This window comes from Triturus cristatus, chromosome 2_1 (assembly GCF_964204655.1).
Source record: "Triturus cristatus chromosome 2_1, aTriCri1.1, whole genome shotgun sequence".
In the NCBI taxonomy this organism is placed as follows: Eukaryota; Metazoa; Chordata; class Amphibia; order Caudata; family Salamandridae; genus Triturus; species Triturus cristatus.
In genome coordinates, this window is record NC_140581.1 from 656,732,881 (window position 1) to 656,760,710 (window position 27,830).

A 27,830-nucleotide genomic window follows, 5' to 3' on the forward strand; every position below is an offset into this window, starting at 1 on the left:
TTTGGCTGAGTTTTTTATGTGGACATTAAGAGATAAGCAGTTGTCAATGTGGGATTTTACAGAGTTGGATAAGGAAAGCGGACAATTGAGGGCATTAAGGTCAGGCCATGATTGGATAGGCAGAGGATTGTGTTTTGGAGAGAAGAGAATGATTTCTGTTTATTGGAGTTGAGTTTGAGAGGATTGGAGTGGAACCAGGATTGGATCTTGGACAGGGTGTTGTTAAGATGCAGAACATCAGAGTGGGATTTAATCTTGTAATAAAGTTGTGTCATCAGCATAAAGGTGGTAATTGATACCAGCTTGTTTAAGTATGAGGGTGAGGGGTTCCATAAAGAGGTTGAAGAGAGAGGGAGAGAGAATAGATCCCTGGGATACACCTAGAGAGACTGGAGTAGGGTTAGAGAGGCAGTTGTAGATTTTGATTTGTTGTGTTCTGTGTTGGAGGTAGGAGGAGAACCATTTGAGGACCGGGCCATTGAGGCCAAAGCGAACTTTGAGCGCGATAAGTAGGGCATGATAGTTAAGTGTGTCAAACTCGGCTGAGAGATCGAGGAGAATAAGTAGGCAAGTCTCTCCATTGTCAAGGGAGTGGTGGATGTCATCAACTATATTTAATATGCCAGTTTCTGTACTGCAGCCTTTTCGGAAGCCAGATTGTCGGGAGTCAAGTAGGTCAAAAGTTTCAATGTGTTTGTCCAGTTGGAGTAGGGCAAATTTTTCTAGGGCTTTGGAAAGCAGGGGGAGGTTGGAGATAGGGCGGAGATTGTTCAGGTCATTGGGGTCGGCATTGGGGTTTTTAAGGATGGGAGTAATTTGACCGAGTTGGAGGGAGACCGGGACGCATCCTGAGGAAAGGGAGGAATTGATGATGGTAGTCCAATAAGGGGTGATGATGTGTTTTAACTCATGGACAAGGTTATAGGGCAGGGGGTCTTCAGTGTGCGAGGAGGGTTTGAGTTTAGAAACGATTTTAGAGACTTCAAGCTCAGTTACGGGATGGAAATTATGCCAGGAGGCATTGTTTTTTAAGTTGTGGATTTGAGAGGCAGGATTCAGGGGAAGTAGTGGCAAGAAGGTGAGAGAAGGAGTCAGGGGGGTAGTTAATAGGGAGGGTGACTTAGGGACAGTGTCCACGGTAGGAAGGGAGTTGGGAGGGGTCATAGTTACAATGAAGGATTGATAAATTTTGGAGATTTTATCGGAGAAGAGTTAGCGATTTCTTCGCATCTATCAGTTGAGGCCGTCAATTTAGGGGGGGCAGTAGATGTTTGGTTTCGAACTATGTTGAACAGCTCTCTGGGTTTGTTTTTTGCCTCATTGAGTTGTGTGCGGAAGAAGGAGGCTTTTTCGGAGAAAATGTGTTTCTTGTAAGAGGATCTAGCGTTTCTGAGGAGGGCAAGATGGGCGGGAGTTGGGTGCTGTCTCCAAGTTCTTTCAATTACTTTAAGAGCGCGTCTTTCTTTGTTGAGATTTGGATTGAACCACGATTTGTAATGAATATTTCTTAGGGTATTTAGTTTAGACTGAGCAATTTGGTCTAAAACATCAAAGACAGTTTTATTAAAATGCTCACTGAGTTTGTTAGCATTTTGGGACAGAGGGGTGAGAAGAAGTTGTGCTTGGAGTTTAGATTAGAGTTCACCAGGGGAATACAATTAAGTCATTATTGGCAATGATGGCATCAAGTGTGGCTCCTTTGGTGTCGGTAGGAGAATGGCAGAGTTGTTTGAGGTCACTGATCTCAAGAAGATTATTAAGGAGGTTGACTGCGGGATCCTCTGTCTCATTCCAGTGGAGATTAAAATCTCCTAGGAAGAGGTTTTTACACTTGGAGAGTAAGGAATGAATAAGAAGGTCGGATAATTCCTCAGTGAAGGGAAGTGGGTCACCAGGGGGTGGTAAATATTATGTAGACGAATCGGGGGGAGAGTCTTGAAACTTGAGTTCAGCTTCAAGGTATTTAAAAGTTGAGCGGTCAGCGTTCTTGACAGGGAAAAGTTGGAGCTCATTTTTAAAGATTATAGCTAATCCACCCCCTATTCTCTCAGTTCTGTCCTTTCTGATGATAGAGTAACCGGGGGGTGAGAGTATGTCAAGACAAGACATTGAGTGGACATTGAGCCTTGTTTCCGTGAGGAAGGCGATGTCAATATCTTCGCTAAGAATAGTTTCAGAAATTTCGATAGCATGTCGGACAGCTGACCTGCAGTTCACAAGCATGCAGGAGAAGGGTTTAGGGTTGTGTTGGGAATGGAGCTCGAATGGATGGTGGTGAGTTGGGGTATGGGTCTTGGGGGGAGGGGAGAAGAGGGTATTCTGCTTGTCCTCAGAATAACGGGAATGCTGAAGTGAGGGGGGTAGGGTCATTAATGGAGGAATTAGGAAGGTAAGAGTTGCAGAGGTCAAGAAGTTCAGAAGAGAAGAGATGATTAGATGCGCGGAGGGGCCTGTGAGTACGGCGGTGGAGGGGAGTAGTACTCCAAGGGTTAGGATTAGAGATGCATGGTAGGCAGGAACTGGGGGTGTTAGAGGGAAAAATTAGGGATCTGGAGTTAAGGGAGTTGAAATCTTCTCTAAGTCATGAGATTTCGGTCATCAGGGTTGAGAGATTGCGTTCTATTTTGGACAGTGTTTGGGTAAAAAGAAAGAGATGAGAACCGGTTAAGAAAGAGGGGGGTTAAGGGTGTGTTCAGTGTTGATCGGGAGGGAAACTGATGTGCTGGGAGGGTGAGAGGGCTAGAGGGGTGTAAGAGGAGTGCTCGAGCTGGTGGAAAAAGGGAGTGCAGAGGAGAAGGAAGGGACATTCGTAGAGTCAGGAGGAGTGGATTGAGGTGATAAGGGGGCAAGAGGGGAGAGGAGAGAGACGCCATCAGGTGAAGGGGGTGGAATGCAGAACGGAGAGGGGGGAAATTGGGGCCAGGAGGGGAACATTAGGGAAATTCATAAGGGGAGGCTGGGAGGGAGGAGGGAGATTCGGAGATGCGTTAGGGGTAGGAGCGAGGTTATGAGGCGTGTTTGGGGTAGGAGGGAGACGGGCCTTGGGGGGCGTGTGAGTTTGGGAGACAGAGTGTGAAGTGGAAATGCTGGGGAGAGGGAGGGAAGCAAGAGAGGGAGGATAATTGGATTTCATGTTTTGGGAACCATTAGCAGTTGGGAGGTCTAGGGGAGGTAAGGTTATAGTCAGGGGGAGAGCGAAAGGAGCGTCAAGAGGTAGGGTATATGAAGGGTTAGGAGAAGGTTTGGATAGTTGGTAAGATAAGTTATTGAAGTGGAGCTCAAAGATGGTGAGGTGGGTTTCAGAGGCTTGTATAAGGATAGTACCAGTTTTGAATATGGAGATGTCAATTTCACTGCGAAAAGCGGGGGAAGGGATAGTGGACAGGTTAAATCCATAGGGAATTTTGCAAGATTTAGATATAGGGAGGACGTGGAGGAAGACGCTTTTCCATTTAGAGGGTCGTTTGGAGTAGAAGATATATATATATTTTTTTTTTGTGATAATTTTATTGAGTTAAAATCACACCAAAACAGTACATTGGTAGCAGAATCAAATACATTAAGACGAGAGTCGACAGTCACACAACTAGGGACAAAAGAGCATTAGGCATACAGCAGGGTAAAGTAATGCCCGTAAGGGACATGAAGCCTACACATTCACAACCCTCTTAGGGAACTAGGTTGAACCATTTGCCCCACACCTTCTAGAAAAGTTCAGGACAGCCACGGGCTTCAAAGAGGGATTCCTCTTGGGTCCCACACCAGTCCACCCCCCGTTTCCACCACCTGACACTAGGAGGCTGGGCCTGGGACCAGAGTGCCGTAATGGCCACCACCATTTCGAGAAAGCGCTTATCTGCTCGGGAATCGTCTAAGCCATCAAATACCCCCAGAAGCAAACGCACCGGGTCATGTGGGACTTCCCACCCCAGGGTCGGTGTAAGATCCAGCTCCACCACTGCCCAAAACGCCGCCAGGACCGGACATAGCCAGACCATGTGGTAGAAGTCTGCAGGAGCATTATCGCATTGTGCGCAATTGGGGGAGGACCGCAGGCAGGCATTGTAGAGACGCGCATGAGTGAGGTACGCCACGTGCAAGTAATAGAGTTGGACTAACCTCAGCTTAGATGAGGTCATCAACGTTTTAGGAGCCATAAGGGCGTCCCTCCAGTCTGCGTCCTCCAAGGGGCCCAAGCACCCCTCCCAACAGCCACGCAGGGAGTCTAACAAAGCGGGACCGTTATTCACCAAAGAGCGGTAGATCCGAGACACCCCAACTCTCCCCAAATTCCCCATCATCACTTGGGCTTCCAAAGGGCTGAATTCCGGGAGAGAGATGGGAGACGGAATGTGTTAGATCTGGGGTCTCGAGTTGGCAGAGGTAGGTACCACTGTCCAAATAGGGACTCTTGCTTATAGTTAGGGTAAGGGGAATACACTCTTTAGATAACGCCTGCTCACCCCCTTGGTAGCGTGGCACGAGCACACAGGCCTATCAAAGGCAATGTGTAAAGTATTTGTATCAACACTCACAGTAACACAGTGAAAACACCACAAATGGACTCCACACCAGTTTAGAAAAATAAAAGTATTTAAACTAAACTAAACAAGACCAAAAAGACAAAAATCCAACATACACAGTTCAAGAATATGATTTTCAAAGAGTTCTAGGGTTTGCGTCAAAATAATCCACAGTTGCGTCAATTTTAGCCCAAAGTACCTGGTGATGCGACAAAAGTTCCAAGCGGCAACTGAAGCGTCGAAAAACAAGCGATGCGTCACTCCTGAGACCCTGGGGAGGCGATGCGACAGCCCCGCTGCACGCAGCAGACGTGTTGCGACGAATCCGGTCTGTATGGGGAGGAAGGCGATACCTTGTGTGGATTCCGGCACACAGGTTTCTCCGGTCAGATGCGCCTCGCACAGGCACGATGCGACAATCTTCGGGGCGGCGACGATCTCCGGTGTGGCGACGATGGATGGTGGAGCATGGATCTTCTCCTCTCGCGGCCCATCGATGCGTTGGCTCTGCGACGATGTTCGCAGCGATGTGATACGGTCCGCAAGCAAGCGGTGCGACGATCTCTTCCAGCGACGACAGGCTCTGCGATGATACTCGCAGCGACAGGAATCTTCCCACACCGGGGCGATGAGCTTCGCAAGCGAACGATGCGTCGGTTCTTGCAGCGGCAACAGGCGCTGCGACGATCTTCGCGACAACCGGAATTTTCTCGCACTGTCGACGATGCGCTCCACAAGCGAGCAATGCGTGAAAATTGCAGATCTTCTTTTCTTCTTATCCAGCTCCCCAAACAGCAGGCACAACTTCCAGAGGCCCCACAATTGGATCAAGCACTCTAGGAAGGGCAGAACTCACTCAGCAGAGTTCAGGGGGAAAGCTGGGGGTGAAGTCCTTTTGTTCCTGGGACTTCTTAACAGGAGGCCAGCTCTCCTCAGGCCCTTGGAGATCTCTTCAAGCAAGGGGACACAGCAACAGCAAAGTCCTTCCCCTCTCCTTGGCAGCAAAGCAACTGCAGGTCAGCCCACAAACACACAGCAGGACAGTCCTTCCTCTTCAGTCTTCCAGCTTTCTCCTTGGCAGTGGTTCCTTCTTGATTCCAGGATGATCTAATTTCTTGGGATCAGGGTCCCACTACTTATACCCCAAAATCCTTTGTCCTCTGGAGGCAGAGGGGCCTTTGCCTTGTCCAAACCGGTTCTGGTCAGTCCTGGAGCACTTTGTTTGCAGGACTCCTTCTTTCCTTTCAGAGTGCAGGGCAGAGACATCAGACGCACCACAGGAGGTGGAGCCAGCATTGTGGAGGGAAAGCACAGCCCTATTCAGGTCCCAGGTGCAACTCCTCCCACCCATCTACATGGAGATCTCTCTATTCAGCCCTGTGCTGACTCACCCTGTCTCCGGGAATTTCCCAGCCCCCTGAAATTCCCCAGCCCCTGTCACTCAAACTCCAGAAAAGGAACACACAGCCTAGCAGAGGCAGGTTTGGACAGCTAAGCAAGAAAATACCTACTTTCTAAAAGTGGTATTTTCAAACACAGAATGTTAAAACCAACTTCACTAAAAGATGTAATTTATCATTCGGAGTTCAGGCATACTAAACTTGAATTTCTACCATGTTCCCTGAGTCAGTTAGGATTATAAGATGTAATAATCAAACTGCCCATTCTGGCCTATGGAGAACAGGTAGCCTTGCAATAGTGAAAAACGAAAATGGCTGTAATTCACTATTAGAACATGCCACACACACCTGGGCATGTCCTACCTTATACTTACAATGCACCCTGCCCTTGGGACTACCATAGGGGTGAATGATATGAAGCAAAGGGAAGGTTTAGGGACTGGTAAGTGGGTGCACTTACCCAGTCGACATGGCAGTGCAAGACTGCACACAGGCTCTGCAATGGCAGGCCTTAGACACATTTTACAAGGCTGCTTCTGTGGGTGGCACAACTGGTGCTGCAAGCCCACCAGCAGCATTTGGATTTACAAGCCCTGGGCACTCCTGGTGCACTGTACTAGGGTCTGACAGGTAAACCAAACCATCCAAACATGGAATCACTAATCCATACAACAATTTATAATAGGGAGAGCATATGCACTTTAGCACTGATCAACAGGTCAGAAAAAATATAGGAGGAAGGCAAAAAGTTCAGGGATGACCCTGCAAAAAGGGCCATTTCCAACACAACCCCCTTCCAGCCTAAAGCCAGGGTAGACCAAACGATACCTCGATGGGATTCCTTGCTTGGGGCGATAGAACACGGAAACTGGCCCAAACAGCAGGGGACTACTCCTTTTGGTCTACGCCTTCCTAAACCCAGTTGGATCCCTCTATCCATACTCTCAGGGTCCACCAAGCCAACCCATGTGGAACCCTTCTCCTCACCTGTGGACACCATCTGTGCAGCATCTAGCCTTAACTTGCTCACAGGTGTCTCCCACCAGACAGCAAGCCACAGTAGCCACTGACAGTGGTCAGTAATGAGACCCAGGTATTATGCCTCTCAGGGCTCTCAAACCCCTGTGGCGTCAGAGGGTGGGGGCAGTAGCCCCAGGTGCTTGGCACCCTTTGTCCACTCCCCCTCCTGTCAGGTCAGGTCTGACAACCTGGCACTGACCCACCAGCCCCAGGCCTGTATCCGGTGGCTGGACAGGAGGCTGGTATGGGCTTTCCCATACCCGGTCCTCCCCTTCCTTCGGGCTCTGTACCCTCCCACCTGAAGTGGTACCCCCTTCTAGAATAGTCATGGGGGACACCCCAGACCTGGCCCTCCCTCCTAGGGTCTAAACCCTCCAGGTTAACTGGGGTCAGAGGCAAGGATTCCCTCCCTCTGCACCCCCTGCCAGAGCTCTGCACCCTCCCACTTGGAGTGGTACCCCTGGAAGACAAACTGGTAGGAACACTGCTTACAGATGTCCCCCCCTCCAGGTCAGGCAGCACCTGAACCTGGCTTCCCAACCCAGGGACCATCCCCTGCGGTCAGTTGAACACTTGCTCGGTGCACCAGGACTTCCATCACCGATGTGTCCATACTGGTAGACAGTACCCACCTGGCAAACACAACGGAATGGCCCAGTCCACCCCCAGGGTGCGACTCCTGCCCCCCTTCCAGGGGCAGCCCTGTCCACCAGGACAACCAGCCACAGGGGCCACTGAGAACTGTCAGTGTTGAGAGCCAGGCCTCATGCCTTTCAGGCCTCTCTAACCTCTGTGGCATCAGAGTGTGGGGGGCAGTAGCCCCAGGTGCCTGGCACCTTTCCTCCACTCTCCCAACTGCCAAGTCAGGTATGGCATCCTGACACTGGCCCGCTAGCCCAGGGTCTGTACCCTCAGGCTGACCAGAGGTCATGGGTGAGGCTCTCCTCCCCCTACCTCTCCTTCTGGGGTCCCGTCTCCTCCCCGGAGAGTCACCCTCAGAACACAACTCGCCTGCCAGTTCAGGACTTCCCTTCTGCAACTGGTCTCTCAACCTAGGGTCTAAAGCCACAGGTTGCACCGGGGTCAGAGGCGAGGACTCCCTCTCTCTGCACCCCCTTCCAGAGGGCTGCACCCCCCCAAGTGGGGTGGTACCCCTGGAAGCCAAACCAGTCGGGACACTGGTTACAGATGTCCTTCCCTCCAGGTCAGGCAGATCCTGAACCTGGCCTCCCAACCCAGGGACTAAACCCTTCGGCTGCACACTTGCCTGGCATGCCAGGACTTCTGGGGACTCACACAGTATCCCCCCGAGGTGTCTTGTGACAGTCCGCCTGGCGCAGATCTCCCAACCCCTGTCCACCTGACAGTGCGCGAAGATCCCACAGGACAGAAGTGGTGTCATCATGGTCACTCCTAGGAGACTCAGCCCTTCTGGCTGGTCCCTGAGCCACTGGTTCTTCCACTGGTTCTTCCACTGGGGAACACATTCCCCTCTCACCCCTCAGTCTGGACTTCTGCACCCTCCAAAATGGAGCGGTACCGCCAGACACCAGAACCACTGGAGCTCTGTTTACAGAGGCTCCAGGTTCGCCTGACACTAGGAGATCCTCCTCAAATGGCCTACTAGCACCGTCTAGGCCCCCAACCTGGTGTTGCCTTAAGGAACACTCCAGGCCCTGAGACTGGGTTTCGGGCACCTTGGGACCCACAGTCCCACACTCACTCCTTCTCCACTGAGACAGGACGTGAGCCCCTACACCCCTCCCACTACACTGGGACCTAACTGGGCTACACTGAACCCCTTGCACCTCACAGGTCTGGAAGATATCTGCGCCACTCCTATTGGGATCACTCCCCAATGCCTCGTCAGAACCTCTGGCATCCACCCCGAGGTCTGCCTCCAACGCAAGCTCCCTGGAATCAGAGAACTCACACTCCACCGGGTGTTGGCATAGCTCTGGAAAACAGGGACTTAAAATATGCTCTCCAACAAATGAATCACACAACCCCCCACAGTTGTTAATCAAGCTACCCTTTGCCTCACCCTCCAGTGCCTCACACAAGTACACCACACCACTCTCCTGAGACTGGCAAGACAGTATCTGACTGTCTCTGTCCCACAACCCACATTCTTTTGGGCGGTCTTTACACTCACACACCAAGGTTTCTACCATGGGGGAACCCCTCTCCCTCTACCTCTCATCTAGGGTCAGTAGAGTGTCCCTCCCCCCACTAGGAATATGGTCCCCTGTGTCAGTTCCCTAATGTACTTCAGGGCCACTGCACCCCACTGGAACTCAGTAGTGGTCCGTGGAGGGAGTTCCGTGGGGCGGTAAGGCGGGGTGGGGGAGGGGCAGGGTGGGGGAATGTAAACACCGGAATATGGATGAACGGAGGTAAGTACACATTTAAATAAATAAAACGAATTCCTTTGCCCACGCTGCATCGCAAAATGCGATGCAGCGCGTGCAACGAAATTCCCTCCCCCGCCCCGCCTCACCGCCCCACGGAACTCCCTCCACGGACCGCTACTGATGGAACTACATCATAAACCTGAATCCCCTGGTGTATGTCAACCCCCTCCCTCAAGTCGGGTGCCACATCTCTGGAAGTTTGTACCTTTCTCTCAGCACTAGAAGCTACAATCTTGCTGCCACCATCTGAGATGGATTCCACCTCCAACTCATCAAAGCTCACTCCTTGAGCTAACCATTCTTCTTCAGCTGAGACACTCATGGCCTCAAGCCTCTCGAGCTCCGTATCAAGCTCCCTCATTCTTAATTCATGTGCCAAAGTCAATTTCAATTCTTCCAAGGCATACATCTTCTTGCTCTCCTCTGCCTTGTTCCTGGCTTCTATTTCCATCAGCTTTGTCTCAAGCCTCATGACTTCTAACTCATGATCTCTAACCCTTTGGTTTTCCTCCAACTCCTCTGGGCAAAAACCTCTAGCGGAATGGTTGCTGCCAGCCCTGGAGGCTGCTCTGGACACAGGCAGATCCTGTGACCTGAAACCCTCCCCTTGTGCATCCTCATCCACTTCTGCATCACCTGTCTCCCCTTCCTCTTTGGCTTCCCACCAGGCCCTTAAGGCCTTCTGTAGCTCCTCCTTCCTGGAGCTGCTCTCCATGGGACATCCAAAGATCCTGCAGAACTGCTTGAGTTGACCTACTTTGTAATCACTTAACATTTCAATATCAAACTCCAGGTCTGTGACATCACTTGCTGGTTTACCCTTCTGAGACAAGATGCGTGGATGACTCAAGGATCAGATCAAAAATAGAACCAAAACAAAACACGGTATGTGGTTGCGTAGTGGTCTGCACTAAACTCGTGATGTACACCAATTACTGTGGGTCAAGTACAAATACAAGTTCAAATCCTCACCGCTGACCACCAATGTTCGATCTGGGGGTCTCTAGTTGGCAGAGGTAGGTACCACTGTCCAAATAGGGACCCTTGCTTCTAGTCAGGGTAAGGGGGATACACTCTTTAGATAACCCCTGCTCACTCCCTTGGTAGCTTGGCACGAGCAGACAGGCCTATCAAAGGCAATGTGGGCAATGTGTAAAGTATTTGTATCAACACTCACAGCAACACAGTGAAACACCACAAATGGACACCACACCAGTTTAGAAAAATAAAAGTATTTAATCTAAACTAAACAAGACCAAAACGACAAAATTCCAACATACACAGTTCAAGAATATGATTTTCAAAGAGTTCTAGGGTTTGCGTCAAAATAATTCACAGTTGCGTCAATTTTAGCCCAAAGTACCTGGTGATGCGACAAAAGTTCCAAGCGGCAACTGAAGCGTCGAAAAACAAGCGATGCGTCACTCCTGAGACCCTGGGGAGGCGATGTGACAGCCCCGCTGGACGCAGCGGACGTGTTGCGATGAATCCGGTCTGTATGGGGAGGGAGGCAATACCTTGTGTGGATTCCGGCGCGCAGGTTTCTCCGGTCGGATGCGCCTCGCACAGGCACGATGCGACGATCTTCGGGGCAGCAACGATCTCCGGTGTGGCGACAATGCGCGGCGCAGCGTTGATCTTCTCCTCTCGCGGCCCCTTGATGCATTGGTTCTGCGATGATGTTCGCAGCGACGTGATGTGGTCCGCAAGCAAGCTGTGCGACGATCTCACCAAGCGACGACAGGCTCTGTGACCATACTCGCAGCGACAGGAATCTTCCCACACCGGGGCGATGCGCTCCGCAAGCGAACGATGCGTCGGTTCTTGCAGCGGAAACAGGCGCTGCGACGATCTTTGCGGCGACGGGAATTTTCTCGCACTGTCGGCGATGCGCTCCGCAAGCGAGCGATGCGTGAAAATTGCAGATCTTCTTCTTTTCTTCTTCTCCAGCTCCCCAAACAGCAGGCACAACTTCCAGAGGCCCCACAATTGGATCAAGCACTCTAGGAAGGGCAGAACTCACTCAGCAGAGTTCAGGGGGGAAGCTGGGGGTGAAGTCCTTTTGTTCCTGGGACTTCCTAACAGGAGGCCAGCTCTCCGGTAACACAGTGAAAACACCACAAATGGACTCCCCACCAGTTTAGAAAAATCAAAGTATTTCATCTAAACTAAACACGACCAAAACGACAAAAATCCAACATACACAGTTCAAGAATATGATTTTCAAAGAGTTCTAGAGTTTGCGTCAAAATAATCCACAGTTGCGTCAGTTTTAGCCCAAAGTACCTGGTGATGCGACAAAAGTTCCAAGCGGCACCTGAAGCGTCGAAAAACAAGCGATGTGTCACTCCTGAGACCCTGGGGAGGCGATGCGACAGCCCCGTTGCACGCAGCGGACGTGTTGCGACAAATCTGGTCTGTATGGGGAGGAAGGCGATACCTTGTGTGGATTCCGGCACGCAGGTTTCTCCGGTCAGATGCGCCACGCACAGGCACGATGCGACGATCTTCGGGGCGGCGACGATCTCCGGTGGGGCGACGATGGATGGCGCAGCATTGATCTTCTCCTCTCGCGGCCCATCGATGCGTTGGCTCTGCGACGATGTTCGCAGCGATGTGATGCGGTCCGCAAGCAAGCGGTGCAACGATCTCTCCCAGTGACGACAGGCTCTGCGACGATACTCGCAGTGACAGGAATCTTCCCGCACCGGGGCGATGCGCTCCGCAAGCGAACGATGCATCAGTTCTTGCAGCGGCAACAGGCGCTGCGACGATCTTCACAGCGACGGGAATTTTCTTGCACCCTGCCCTTGGGTCTACCATAGGGGTGAATGATATGAAGCAAAGGGAAAGGTTTAGGGACTGGTAAGTGGGTGAACTTACTCAGTCGACATGGCAGTGCAAGACTGCACACAGGTCAGAAAAAATATAGGAGGAAGGCAAAAAGTTTAGGGATCACCCTGCAAAAAGGGCCATTTCCAACAGAATGTGTACGCGTAGCGCATGTCTAAGTTGCAAGTATTTGTATATTTGGGAGGGGTGGAGGGAGAAGCGCTGCTGCAAGTCCTCAAAGGATCTGATATGGTCCCCCACCCAGAGGTGGCCGAGAAGCGAGATCCCAATGCTGTCCCAGTGGTTAAAGTCCGAAAGAGATAAGGTGTACCGCAGCCACGTACCACACCACAGAGGCGTCTGTCTAGTGAGTTTCCGGTTCCACTTCCTGTGGCGCAATGACGTACGCCAAGCCAGGAAAACTGTCCTGGTGACCGGGGGGAGATCCCAGGGTATAGGAGCGCCATATAAGTAAGCCTGGAGTTGAGGGAACTCCATCGAGTGAAGTTCCACCTGGTACGGCCAGCTGCCCGCGAACCAATCATAGATCACTATGAGTCTCGTGGCCAGGTAGTACAGGTGGAGATTGGTGACTCCCATACCCCCATCGCAGGGAGGTATACGGCAATGCGCCAGGGACATACGTGGACTGCCACCCCCCCAGAGAAACCGGGTAAGGATACCGTCAAGTTCACGGAACCAGCTCCCCGGAAGCTGGAGGGAGACGTTTTGTAAAATATATAAGAACCGGGGAAGTACCATCATTTTAACGAGGGCGCTCCTGCCCAAGGGATTGAGCGGGAGGGACTGCCACTTCCGAAGGTCCGCTTTTGTCTTGTTAATCAGAGGCGTAATATTTAACGCCCTTTCGAGTTCCGGCAGGAGGGCGATCCATACACCCAAATATTTGAAGGACAGCCTGCGCAGAGGGATACTCGTCTGCCAATCAAAGCAGTCCCGTGATGGATGGAGAGGCACCAGGGTGGATTTCGCCATATTGAGCCGCAGACCCGAGACCCGCTCAAATGCGGAGAGGACCGTCAGACAACGCGGGAACTCTCCGGCTCCGCCAGAAAGAGGAGAACATCGTCTGCGTAGAGAGTGATCTTGTCGACCCGATAAGGGTCCCAAGCCCACCCACAGATACCAGAGTCTTGGCGTACAATAGTTGCCAAGGGCTCCATCGCCAGCGCAAACAAGAGCGGCGAGAGTGGGCATCCCTGGCGTGTGCCCCTCCGGATGGGAAATGTCTCCGAGAGCACCCCGCTGATCAGGACCCTTGCCGTGGGACTGGAGTAAAGGACTCGGACGAGGCACCGGAACGGAAGGCCGAACCCCATCAACTCCAACACGTCCTCCAAGCATCCCCAAGCTACCGTATCGAATGCTTTCTCGAAATCAAGGATAAGCAGGGCCAGGTACGGGGGGAGGAGGTGACAGTGTGTAAGAGCGAGATGGAGGAGACGTATGCAGTGCAGAGTGCCACGGGCGGGCATGAAACCACTCTGATCCGAATGGACCAGGGTGTGTAAATGGGGACGGATCTGCTGAGCCAGGGTGGTAGCAAAGAGTTTCACCTCGGTATTGATGAGGGAAATGGGGCAATAGTCCGCACAGGCAAGGGAGGGGGGGCGTGTCTTCGGGAGAACCACTTTAGTGGCCACGTCTGTATCGGGGGGAAAGGATCCAGTGTCCACCACGTGCTGGAACAGCGTCAAGTGGGGGACCAGGAGGTCTCGGTATGTTGCGTAATATTCTTGCGGGTACCCATCTGGCCCAGGCGTCCTGCCCGAGTGTAGGATTGAAATGGCCCCATGGATCTCCTCCGGAAAAAGGGGAAGATCTAGGGTCTCGGACACGTCCTGGGGGAGGCAGGACAGCCGGGTCCCGGTCTCCGACAGCACCGCCGCCAGAGAGTCCATAGGAGGCCTGGCCGCATACAGCTTGGCGCAGTACCCTGCAAAGGCCTGAGCAATGGCCCTCGAGGCAAAATGGTGACGGTCGGCTGCACTGCAGACCTACGGGATGACCCGGTCCGCCTTGGGGTACAAAATTAAGTTATGGAGCACTTTGCCGTTTTTGTCACCTCAGCCGTACATACACACCACCGATGAACGCCAAAGCATTTTGGCTGAATCCAAGGAAACCTGACAAATATTGTCGCGACGTGCATGAACCAAGCCTCTAGCCACCCCCCGCATCGTCGCCTAGCCAGCCTCCCATAACGTGGCCGGCGAGGCGACCAAGCCTGTGTTAATCCAGAAGTATTGACGCAGCTCCTGTTCGAGGGCCTCGAAGACGTCCTTGTCCTGCAAGAACCAAGCGTTCATACACCAGGTCGTACGGACGCCCCCAAGTTGAGTCCCGAGACGAAGGGAGACCGGAGAGTGATCTGAGATGCCACGCGGTTGAATATCCGTTCCCGACACCAATTGGCAGTCGGTAGCCAGCACCAAGAACAGATCAATACGAGAGGGCAGCCGCGGTGTGGGTATATTGTTCCCGGCAAGGATTCCACACCCTTCCAAGCGTCGCAGGGACCCAGGGCAGAGGACCAATCAGAGAGTCGCTTAGCTGAGGAGAGGCGGGACGCAGAGGGAGCACTGGATGCGTCGCGTGGTGGGTGCATGACAGCTTTAAAATCGCCCCCGACAACCGCCAACCCAGGCGGGAAGGAGGAAAAAAAGCTCGTAAGGTGTCGGAGGGTGGATGGCAGCGTGGCGGGTGGAACATATACACTCAGGAGATTAATAAGGTGCCCCTCGATCTTGCCGGACAGGGCCACATAGCGGCCTTGTGTATCCGTCTCTGCTCGTGTCAAGATAAAGGGAAGACCTTTGCGGATCAGTATGGCCACCCCCCTGGAGCCCCGCGAGAAGCCTGAATGCCAAACCCAGTTGAACCCATAGCGGGCGAGGAAGGTGCAGTGGGTGCCCATCAGGTGCGTCTCTTGCAGGAATAAGATATCAGGGCCCTGACGGTGGGCGCTGTGCAGGACAGCTGTGCGCTTAATGCGGTCTAAGAGGCCATTGACGTTCCAGGATAGGATGTGGAGAGGTCTACCTAGGGCGGACATCATTAAGGTGGACATTGTGAGTAGACGGCCGCACAGAGAGAGACCGGGCTCCACTGGAGTGGACTAGCCCAGGGTGGAGCACAGGTGGGGAAGGAACCACCCGGCCGAGCGAGGCCCGTGTCCCCACCGGACACCCAAGTACTCGGGGAAGCGCCATAGGGGACCAGGGATGGCGGCCCGTAGTCGGCTGAAAACAATAAACATTTAGGCAACAACATGATGTCTCTCCACCCACGCTCCCTCCCCCACCCCCCACTGCATGTGGGGCCAGAGAGTAAGGTTCCACGTGGTCTACCAACGCTCTCGTCAATGTCAGTGGCGTGTATACTTAGTAAGCTACCAAGAAAAACAAACAACATTAGCGGCTCGTGAGCAGCCGAAAACAACAAACCTGCGGGAGACAATGGTCTACCCCCCCTTGTCCCCAACTCCCCCCACCCTACACTTCCAAACATGAAGCATCAGTCGCCCTGAAACAGCACCTAAAACAACAATACGAGATTCAAAATCTTAAGCTAAAACGCTTAGCAGGACGTGAGCGTATCAGGGCGGGTTCCAAGAGCAAGCACAAAGTACTCAAGGTACCCAACAAACCAGCAAGTCAAGCAGTGTCTTGGCAAAGGTGGACCCCTCCATATATACGGATACATCAGGGTTAACAGCTGCAAGGAACAATTAGGAACAAATTTGGACCCCACTCAGCTGGGCCACTGGAGTCAATCCGCATCACCATTGGCAGATCCATGAAGCACGGGGCTCAGGGATAAGTTTGAGTCCGACAGGGAGGGCTGCAGCGGCGCCGATGGGATCGAAATTGGGCCCAACCCCCCTGATGACCCAGTCAGGCTAAGAGGATCAGGGCTCCGAAAAGGTGCAGGAGGGGGGGCGTCTGAGACCTCGCCACCGGGGATAGCGAGACCCCTCCCTGCCGGCCGTTCTTCTTACGGGAGTGATTGCGGCATCTCTGAGTTTTAGGAGGAGGAGGTTGGGAGGGCCATGGGCCACCGCCACCGGGAAGGAGGGCCGGATGCGCATGAAGCGGGTGCTCCTCCGTGAGCCAGGTCCAGGCCTCTTGGGGGTTATCGAAGAAGAAGGTCTTATCCTGGAAGACGACCCGCTCAACCGCAAACCAAGGAGAGAGGAGGTCCTTGGGCATCCAGGATCGCACCCAGGTCTCCATGAATGTATCCGCCCGACCCTGTTTGGCCCCCTCCGGAAATCCAACCAGGTGCAGGTTGTTCCTTCGTGATCTGTTTTCTGCATCCTCAGCCCGGCGGTGGAGCTCGGAAGTCCGGTTACGAAACTGAGCCACTTGGGTCTTGAGCTGGGCTATGTTATCCTCTGCTGTGGAAATACGCGACTCCGCTTCCGTAATCCGGGCCGTGGCGTTCCGGAGATCCTGACGAATGAGGGCCACGTCAACCCGTACCTCACCAATCTTGCTCTCGACTGAGGCCTGGGAAGTTCCAATGGCCTGTAGGATGGTGTCCAGGTCACCCCCTGCAGGAGTGGGGAGCGCCACCATCCCCTCTTCAGGGTCCCAGTCACTGGTAGTATACCGGTCCATCGTGGTTTGGGTTGGCTGTGCAACCACCTGCGTGTTACGGACTCTACCCATCGTCACCAGTGGAGAGTGTCATCGGAGCAGGTCAGGAGAGAAGGCACGTCCGGAAGTCCAGCAGGAGGAGGAGATCGGCTCCCAGACCATCGGTACTCAGGTTCGGGTGCTCTCCGGTCTGTCTGAGCCGACCCCTCACACAGAGCCACAGCCCGAGACAGCCGGAATGGCGTGGAGACACCAACTGCAGGAAGAACTCCGACCCAAGACGGAAAACGCGGGGCCGAAGACACAAGGGGCCAACGTATCCCCAGCCAGCAAACACGAAGAGGCCCCTCCTAGGGAACCGTGGCACCAGAAGGCAAGGGAGGCAGCAAGAAGAGAGGGCGGGGGCAGGGCGGTGCCACTGCCGCCAGACTATGATGGCCGAACCCAGCCCCACACAACGGCAGGCAGCCTCCATGGACACAAGCCAATCCAGATGCCCCCAAGGGCCGGACACCCCGGCCAGCCCAGAGCGACAGCGGTGGGTGCTTGGAGCCCAGTGAGAGAGAGGCCAGGCAGGTCCAAGGTCTCCCACGGCCGACAGGCACAGGGGCACCCTCTGGGGCAAAGGGCATTAAAGGGGAGGCCCGGAGCAGCAAAACCATCACTCCGCCCGCCACCCGACACAGTGGCCGATCACCGACCCCCACAGTCCGGGGCACAAGGCCTCCACCAGGCACCAGTACCTCTGGAAGGCCCGCAGCAAGAAGGGGTCCCCGCTCCAACACCAGTCAGAGTCAGGAGGGAAGGTATGGCGAGGCAGCTGAAGACAGAGCCCCCCTCAGGTCCTCAGGCACAGGGGAGCACCCCTAGAGAAGAAGCGCGAAGCGCGGGATGTGGGGAGAGGGGGAGGAAGGACACCTATGCCCCCCACCACCTGCCACCCGACACAGTGGCCGATGCCCCCCGCCCCACTCACCGGCGGTCCATGTCTGCAGATGATACCAGGCGCTGGCCCCTCCACGAATCCGGGGACCAGGGCAGATGAGGGGAAGAGCGCCCGCAGCCCCAGTAGGCCTCCGGAAGGGCCCCGCAAGGCCCACGATGACCCCGAGTCCCGGACGCCTCCACCAATCCGCCGCGGCAGGCCCGGAGCGGGTCCAGCCAGATGAAGGGGACCACAGCCCTGGAGGGCCTCAGGGAAGCACCGAGCTAGACCTCCACAGGCTCCAGCGCGGGGCGATGTCCGGGCCTCCCGCCTCCACCAGGGAAGGCCTCACCCTGCAGGCACTGTGAACCACGCCATCAGCGCCGGTCGGGGGAGAGCACCGACAACGATCGGGGGTAGCCCATTCCCCACACCACTGCCCGGCACCTGCAGTCGAGGCACCACCATCCACCCCCGCCGCAGGTCCACCCAAGGAAGCTCGATGATAGGCCCTCCAGAGCCACAGGCCAATCCCCAAGACCTGAACACCGGGACACTCCCGGCAGCTGCCGCACTCCACCTCCTATGTTACCGCAGGAGTTGATGGGGCGGTCACCGGATCTACGACCGTCCCCACGCCTGTAGGAGATCTGTCCAGGAAACCACAGCACCCCCGGCAATGCTCTTATTTGAATATCGATGGGGTGATATCACACCCCTCCCAGCTGCAGTGCTTCAGCCAGGCGCTGAGCCTAAAGAAGAGAATCCGCCAGAGCCGCCATTTTGAGGACGACAGGCAGGGTGGAGATGGCAGCGGCCCTTCACTGCGAGATCACCGGGCCGTCCACAAGAAGGATCCAGAGAGAGCCGGTGGCGTTGGGAAGCTCAGCGGGGATGCATTAAAAGGTAAGCAGCAGCTAGTACCGGGCGGATGCCAGGCGGATGACAGAGGGGTCCGGAGCACTCTTAGAGTGCATCCGCCATCTTGACGCCTCAGCCACGCCCCCCATAGTTGTTTTTTATAAGGGAGGAGAGGTTGTGGTAGTTATCGACAATTAATGTTTCAGGGTGCCAGATTAATACTTTATGTTTAAACATTGTCTTGGCATTTTTGGAGAGATTGGGAGGGTAAAGGATGGTCCAAGAGTTGGGGCCATGTCTGGTGAGGGTAGAGTCTTGGGGGGAGGGAGTGATCAAGGGAGGACATGACCAGTCACTGAGTTGTGGAGAGGGGGGAAGGGAAAGAGAGGGGGGCACTAGATTGCTCAGCATCATCAGTCATCCAGACTCACACTTCTGACATGTTTTATCACAAGTACACATGAAATGGAAGAGATCCACCTTGCTATTCAGGCAAAAGTCACTGCCATATAAATGTGATTAATGTGCACTGTAGAGGGAATATATTACGGGTGGGTGGAAAACTCTGCTTTGCCGGTGGAGTTCACAGAGTTTTGCAACTCCGTGCTCCGTTTGGAATGCGAAGTGTGACAAACTCAGCCAGCCACCGACAAAGCAGAGTTTACTGTTGTGTTGTGTGCTTACTGCTCTGCTCACCCACCTAGCATTCCATCGATGAGTTCTTGACTCAATTATGACACAGCACATGTTCCATCACATGGCGCCATTTTAGCTGGGCGAAGAATGGGGAGAAGGCTTCAAAGCAAGGTGAGGCTGGGAGATCTAAAGGAAGGACCAGCGAACAGAGTGCCTGCTAGCTGCAGCTCTAACCACAGAATCCTGCCGAGCACTGACTGCTTAGGACCATGACTGCCGGCAAAGAATTGGCAGGATTTCCCACAGCTGTATGCGTTGCAAACCCCACGGCTCGTAGCTCAAGCACCTGTATTTGGGTGCAGATCAGACTGTATTTCTGTTCTGACTAGGCCTAGTGACCTCCTTATGTGGCTTCAGTTGCCCGATCCCTGAGCCAGCATCCTTCCTTGTTGGTGTCTCTCTGGGTTTCTGAAATGGTGCATCATCTCTGCAAGGTCCTGGGGCATGAACGATGACGTGTACCGAGGACCCCAGCCTGCAGGCCCTTTTGGAGACCTGGAGGACAGCGGATCAACCTCATAGACGGAGCAGACGGATGCCTTCCTCACCGTGGCTACGTCAGTTCAAAAGCCTTGCTTCTCTTTAGTGGGCGCATTTCTGACACAATTATATTCAATGGTTGACAGTTTTTTAGCCTCATCAGGTGGAATTGTAATGCAGTGGGTTGATATTTCTGGAGCATCAATCCCTTAACCAAAGTGACATGGTCGTATCCTTATTTCTTTTATCTTTAAGGCAGCTCAGAAAGATTACCAGTAACACTTGGTGAATAAAGTACTTAGCAGAAAAGACGCCTGTTGGTTGCAATTAGGAAAATGCAGTTCTATTGACAATCAGACTCAGCAAGGACATTTTGTTCTGCAAGCCTTTTTTCAAAGAGAATTATATGTTGGTCAGTCTTGATATAGCGTACATTAAAAAAAAGCTTCATGTGCAAATTTGTCAGCATTGTAAATCATGCTATTAAGCCGTTTTGTTCTCCAAGTGTGGGTATACTCACTGTGTGCAACAAGGCATGAGCGAGGATCTGGACACAATGACCATATACACACGCAGAGCAGAATTATTTTCAATATTCTCATTTACATTTCAAGTGTCTGTAATCTGGAAACTCACCAAACAACAAAAGCAAAACCCATTTTCCACGCTAATAGACAGTATTGCCTACATTAAATGCTCTGCAGGTGTGGCAGGCTCAGCGGATACCCGGTGGTGCAGAAGTGAGCGGCAGGAGAGCGGAACACCCAGCACACTGGCATGCGCACTGTCAGCCTCTCCCTCACCCTCCAGAATGCAGCAGTGGTGGCACACTGTCAGCCAGGGCTGCTAAACACTGTGCAGCATCACACTGCTACAATCTCTTGAATAGTCATCATGAGTTAAAGCACCAGTGATGTTACGCACCAATATACCTTCCATAATTCTAACATTAAGGGTGGCCGAGCAATACTCTGCCCGCTAGAGAAACTCCGCGGAATTCGGCAGCATTTTGGGGTAATTCCATGGAATTCCGCAGAGTGAAACTCCGCAGGCTCCACCCAGGCCTAAAATATATTGCTTGTAAACGATCCCTCAAATCATCTATATATGACTTGCTACAATTTCAATTGTGCCTCTTAATATGGAGGACCAAAAATAAGATTTTATTTGTGTATTCAATCTTTATTATTTTATAATGCTAAATGTTCAAAGCAATAAAATTATGTCTAATCAATTCAATGCAATCTAATCTACAATATCAGTATAGTGCCTCCCTTTCTGAACCTCTTCATCTTCAGAACCACCAATAACAAAGTATCCGCTGAGTGCAGCCGATGTCTGGGTGTCATGATGAAACATTCTCTTTGTATAAGATGGGGAGTTGCTATTAATAGCTATTTGAACTACTATCAGAGCATTGGAAATAGCACTGAACTGTAGGGGTTCCCAGTGAAACTGTCACAGTTACATTGTATGTGAAGAGTTGGTAGCAAATGAAGAAGTAGGTACAACCACAAATAATTCTGAGATTCGGTCATTATACCAGCCTCCCAGTTGTTACAGCAAAGAGAAAATCGAGTCCATCTTTTGGTGCCTCAACAACAAGACAGGAATACCAGAAGAAGGACAACCTGTCTGTTATAACCTGTTCCCGGTTTCCCTGTCCCTGTTCCCCCCCCCTCCTTTCCTCCTCTAGTGGGTTTGCCGCATTTGGAATGTTGGTGGCTGAAGCTCTCTTTAGAACGTTGCTGTGAGACGAGCGAAGGCTGAAGGGTCCACTACTAATAAACCAGCTCTCCTCATCTTTCCTGTCTGGAGACTTCATTATTACAACATATTATTTGCTCCGGACACCAGCAAGAAAACACCATCCGCTGGCCAGAGGTGGAATGACGGACAAAATTGGGGTTGGATATAATCGGTCCCCTCAATCGACTGAACCAATCTCAGAAGTTCATGTTCGTTCTGATTGACTACCACTCGCCAAGGAGGGCATACCAGAGGTCATAATAACGGACAACGGGGTTCAATTCGTTTCGGAAGAAATTAAGCTGTTTTTGACCACACTGTCTATCACTCACATCAAGTCACCACTCTACTGTCCCAAGGCCAACGGGCTAGTGGAAAGAGCAAACAGGATGATAAAGGACACCATTCAGCTTGCATTGAGCTCTCAGGTACCAGTGGAGGAGGCCATTAAGAAGATGCTGTGGTCATACCATACAGCTCCCAATGCGGTCTCGGGAGTGTCACCGTTTGTTTCACTCAAAGGCAGGAACCCCGGTTCTAAACTTACGCCTAACTGGCTTAATGGAGGAACCCCTGTATGGGTGGACAGAAACTATGTGGCTGAGAAGACTAGGAAACATCAACAAGAGTACAAACTCAGGTATGACAGCCGTTGGGGAGTGTCTACAAAAAAGTGGAGAGAAGGCCAATGGGTGGTGGTTAAGAGGCCCTCTCTATCTAAATCCAAGATCTCTTCATTTTCGAAACCGCTGAGGATAACAAAGGTCTACAGCAATGCTGTAGTGCTAGAAGATGGGGGCACGTGGAGCATGGATAACATAGCGGGGTGCCCAAGCACAGTCGGTACCAAACCTACATGCGAGAGTGACCAGAGCCCGGCTAGGCCGTGTAGTGAGGAACCCGAAATTACCAGAACACGTAGACCCCCAAGTTGGCAATCAGACTACAAAATGGGATCTTAACCCATGCAAGGGCCTCTGGCCTCTCATCCCTGGCGGGTGGGGGCCCATTGGAGGAATTGTTACAGTATTGTTTGTATGCTTTTGCCTATCGTGTTTTCCTTCTCGTTCTGGGGGATGTTTTTCTCTAAAGGTACGAGGGGGTCAGTTTTTATCCTTTTCTACTGTATAGTATTTGGGTACGAAATGTTTACAGTATAACTTAGCTGTTCATTGCTTTCTCCCGCAGGGAGATGTGTTATAACCTGTTCCCGGTTTCCCTGTCCCTGTTCCCCCCCCTCCTTTCCTCCTCTAGTGGGTTTGTCCGCATTTGGAATGTTGGTGGCTGAAGCTCTGTTTAGAACGTTGCTGTGAGACGAGTGAAGGCTGAAGGGTCCACTACTAATAAACCAGCTCTCCTCATCTTTCCTGTCTGGAGACTTCATTATTACAACACTGTCCTGAAACAACCCAGGATTACCACCAGATTAAGTAATGCAAGATACCAAGAACCATTACAACTGTAAATGCTTGAGTAGCCTTAAGGAAATACAAATGCACGCTCATCACTTCAAGATCAATATCAAAGAATACATTTAACACATGCCACCTAATTGTGAACATGCAACTGGACCGGTTATTCAGATTAGGAAACTTAAGTAGCAGATAATACAGCCATCTCTCTGAATCTAGTTTACATGATTATATGAAAAGAAAATGTAGGATCAGACAAGGATTGTAAAAGAGAGCTTGACTAGTAGTTGTTGTGCATTGACCCATACCAAGTAAAATCCTGATAGTCATCCCTGACGGATGCACCCTTAATGGAATGATCATTTTTTCATGTTGTTGTCTAAGGTGGCTAGATGGCTCAGTGTGTTAAATATTTGTAATAGAGATATAAAGTGATTTACAGGTCACACATTGAAATCCCAGCAAGGCTGCATGAACCTTTAATCATACCTAGGTCAGTAAATTCAGTTCACCTGATATATCCAACACTTACACACTACAGAAGCACAGTGTAAAAAAACTCATATAAAAAGTGTAAAAACACAATAACTTTTTGACCCGCATTTGATCAACAGACGACACAGGTAGAGTTAATTAAGGCCATTGTAATTGCTTGAGCATTTCCAATGCATCTTAGGAGCCTCAGGCTTGATTGGTAAGGCAATTATAATTGTTCATTTTAGCTATGATAATCGTTTTCCTGTAGTTTCCTTTCTGCGGCAGGGAAGTAAAGCCTTTTGCTTTGCTTCTGGGCATCATTGCTGCAGCTGTCATTGTTTTGGGTATCCTTTGCTTCATTTGAGTGCTATGTGAGAAGTGCAAGATGGTTTTCAGAAATTGGGTTTTTAATTGAGGACGAGGTACCCTACTAACTTAAACACAATTTGATTAAGCTAAAACACACTTAAAGAATCTCTGAGCAACCACTGGTAGCTAGCTACTTGTGAAGCAGCAGGCAATTCCTCGGAGAAATTATTGCTCAGTTCAAGCAGTCACAACACTTTGAAAATATAAATGAGGAAAGAGACAACTAAATGATTAAAATCTGATAAGAGGAACCATTAATATGATTTTTAAAACTTTAAGGCAAAAACTACTGAGAAAAAGATAAGCATCAATGAACAGTGTCAGTTCATAGCAGACCAAAAACTAGGCATGAATTTAGGTGTGGCGATCAAATGAACAATTCAGGTCACCCCAGTCAATGTTTTTACCTTGGCACGCAGTCTACATTTCAGAGGTCAAAACCTTCCAGAGGGCAAGGTCCAATGCTGAAGATGGAAAGAGCCACTTGAAGCCTGAATAATTGTCATCACGGTCCTGCTGCAGCCAATGGATTTGGAACCAAAAGCCCTGAGTAGGACATATTTGAATTTTGCACCCTAGAGTTCACTTCACCATTGGAATAGATTTGCTGACTCACACCTGTTCAAATGTTTACCCTCAGACTTAAAGCACAATTGAGAGAACTTGCCACAAACATGACAGAGTACTCTGTCCATCAAGCTCTCGGTCCATCCGCTCTATTAACAGTCAGGCAGCCCATTATCTTTCAAATAGTGGTGTGCCCGCGGGCTCTACAATTAGAGTGAGGAAATCTGACTACCCACCCTATTTAGAGCAGATAGTCGGATGTATTTTGTTGTCTGTCAGTCACTGCCTGAGGAAACCTGGTACTCTCAAACAGTAAAAAAAGAAAAATGACACTATCAGGCTGGGGGAAAACTCCCTGAGCCAGGGGTGATCTCTAACTCTTGTCCAATATGGCGACGGACATAATTTGCTTCGCTGCCCTGAAGGAAACAGTAAGCTCTGCCATACTTTGAATAAGGCCCTAAGTCACTTTTTCAGATCTTAATATCCACCGGTGAGTCAAGTAGCCAATCAGGGTTCCTTGACACTAAATGACGCTACTGCAATGTATCCCTAAGTCAGTTTTCAGTGAATCAAACAGCTCCCAGCATGCCAAACCTGTTTATTTTTCACTGCTGAGGTTGCACCCTTCCTGGGCAAAACTAAAAGTCAATGGCGCTTAAGGGTTACTTTACTTTGCACTGGACCTGGGCAAATCCAAAGTTAAGACTGACCTCCAGGGAGGGCAGGCTGGTTACAGACTCATGCAGGTACAGCTGAGAAAGTATCTTGGATGGAGCAAGCATCAGCGTTGAAGACTTGATGCTAGGAGTCAAGGAGGTGCTGCGTCGTCCTCGATCCCATAGATGGATGCAAAGCAGCATCACTGATCAGCAAAGTCGATGAAGGCATTGGCATCGAACCCCTTTACTTTGCAGCCGCTTCTTCCTCATCGAACCTTGCTGTCCATCATCGTCGAGCCGCGCAATCTGTTGAGACAATGACGTCGATCAGCTCCTGGATCAAAGGGCAATGCATCGGTTCCCATTCGACTCAAAGTCATCACCGCATCAGTTTTGATGGTTCTTGACCGCAAAAATCACCTTTCAAGGGCCCAGGACTGGATTGGCACCACTTGGCAGGGCAGGACTCACAGATGGCAGAGTCCAGGTGTTGTTGCAGAGTTACAGGAAGTCTTAGATGGTGCTGAAACTTCAGAACAGTTGCAAGCCCTTGGAGTCACTCTGGGTTCAAGTGAGATGGGTCCAGTCCTTGTCCTCACCTGGGCAGAGATCAGCAGGCAGCAGGGCAGCTCAGAAAAGCAGAAAGCAGGTCCATCAGAGAAGCAGTCAGGAAAAATGGCAATCCTTGTGGCATAGCACTCTTTACTCCTAGTAGAGGTCTTCACAGGTCCAGTAGTGTACAGTCTTGGTAGGGTCAGAGCCCCAGTACTTATACCCAGTTATGCCTTTTTAAGTGGGGGTGACTTCAAAGCAAGCCCTTGAAGTGCACATGTCCCCTGTTCATTAGAGCCATGGCTCCAGACTATCAGTAGGGTGTAATCAGCCCTCTGTGTGGGACACAGGACACTGCCTATTCAGGTGTGTTAGCTCCCCCTCCTTCTTCTTTCCCAGGAAGGACTATCAGAATGTAGATGAATGCAGACGAGTTCTCTGTCTCACCCACCCTTCCTGTGTTTGTGACTGTCTAGAGGGAATGCACCAAGTGTAGCTCTCACCCATCCCAGATGTGTATTGGAGACAGGCTGCAAGGCACACAGAGCAGTAAGAGCAGAGAAATGTCCACTTTTTAACAGTAATTTTAAATCCAACTTTACCATTACATAGGATTAATAATTACCATTCCAAAGATATGAAACAAGATACAGCAACTCCCTTCTAAAGAGGAATTACAGCCTAAAGGTTTTAAAAGGAATTCCCAATGCTAGCCTATGAGAAGAGTAGGCTTCACAGTAGTGAAAAACAATTAATTTGTTTGTCACTACCAGAACATGTAAAACTTAAAAGTACATGCCCTACCTTTTATTTGCACAGCACCCAGCTACTTAGGGCCTACTTTAGGGTTGATATATGTGTAATAAAAGGTGAGTATAAGGATTGGCAAGTGGTTTTACATGCCAAGTCGAAGTGGCAGTAAGCTACACACACAGGCTTTGCAATGACAGCCCTGAGACAGGTTTGAAAGGCTTTTACTTTTTTACAAGAATTCTCATCAAAATGTACTTGTGCTTCAGTTGCCATTTGTATTCTTCGCTCAATCAAACCAATCAATTAATCAATCAGGGAATTGTGAAGCGGGCTACTCACCTGCGAGGGTCTCAAGGTGCTAGGGGGTTCTTCCACCCACTCTGGTTCTGTGGATGCGAGGGGTTTCTGCTAGGGCGAGACCGGCAGAGTGGAGGTTTCTTCTTGGCATGTGGTAGGAGACTCTTTTGTTGAGGTATTTGGGCCCGGTGTTGTGGAGGAATTTGTAGGAATGGGTGAGTAGCTTGAACATTACTCTATTCTCGACGGGGAGCCAGTGGAGGTCTCACAGGTGTTGGGTGATGTGATCATGTTGTGGGATGCAGAGGACGAGTCAGACTGCGGTGTTCTGGATGGTCTGGAGTTTGCGTGGCAGGGTTTTGTTGATTCCAGCGTAGAGGGCGTTTCAGTAGTCCAGTTTGCTTGTTATGAGTGCGTGGGTGACGGTCTCTATGGATTCAGGGGGGATCCATTTGAAGGTCTTGCACAGGATGCGTAGGGTGTTAAAGCAGGTGGAGGCGACGGCATTGATCTGGCGGGTCATGGAGAGGGAGGAGTCAAGTATAATACCAAGGTTCCAGGCATGGTCTGTTGGGCTGCGGAGGCTGCTGAGGGCAGTGGGCCACCATGTGTTGTCAAAGGCTGAGGGGGAGGTTCTGAAGACGAGGACTTCTGTCTTCTCCAAGTTGCCCTTCAGGCAGTTGCTGCTCATCCAGGATGCAACGTCTTTCATTCCTTCCTGGAAGCGGAGTCTGGTGACGTTGGGTTCCTTCATGAGAGAGAGGATGAGCTGGGTATCGCTGGCATAGGATACTATGCTGAGTCCATGCTGTCTGACGATGGCAGTGAGGGGGGCCATGTAGATGTTGAAGAGCGTGGGACTGAGCAATGATCCTTGGGGTACTCCGCAGTTGATCTCTGTGGGTTCGGAGAGGAAGGGCGGGAGTCTGATCCTCTGGGTTCTGCCGGCAAGGAAAGAGCAGGGCTAGTCCAGGGCGGTTCCCTGTATGCCGGCGTCGGGGAGTCTGGCTGCGAGAGTGCGGGGGGAGACGGTGTCGAAGACTGTGAGAGGTCCAGTAGGATGAGCAGCATGGTGTGGCCTTGGTTGAGGCTGGTGCGGATGTAGTCTGTGGCAGCGAGGAGAGCAGTCTCGGTGCTGTAGTTGCTGCTGAATCCTGATTGGGAAGGGTCGAGGATGGCGTTCTCCTTGATGAAGTTAGTCAGCTGGGCATTGACGATC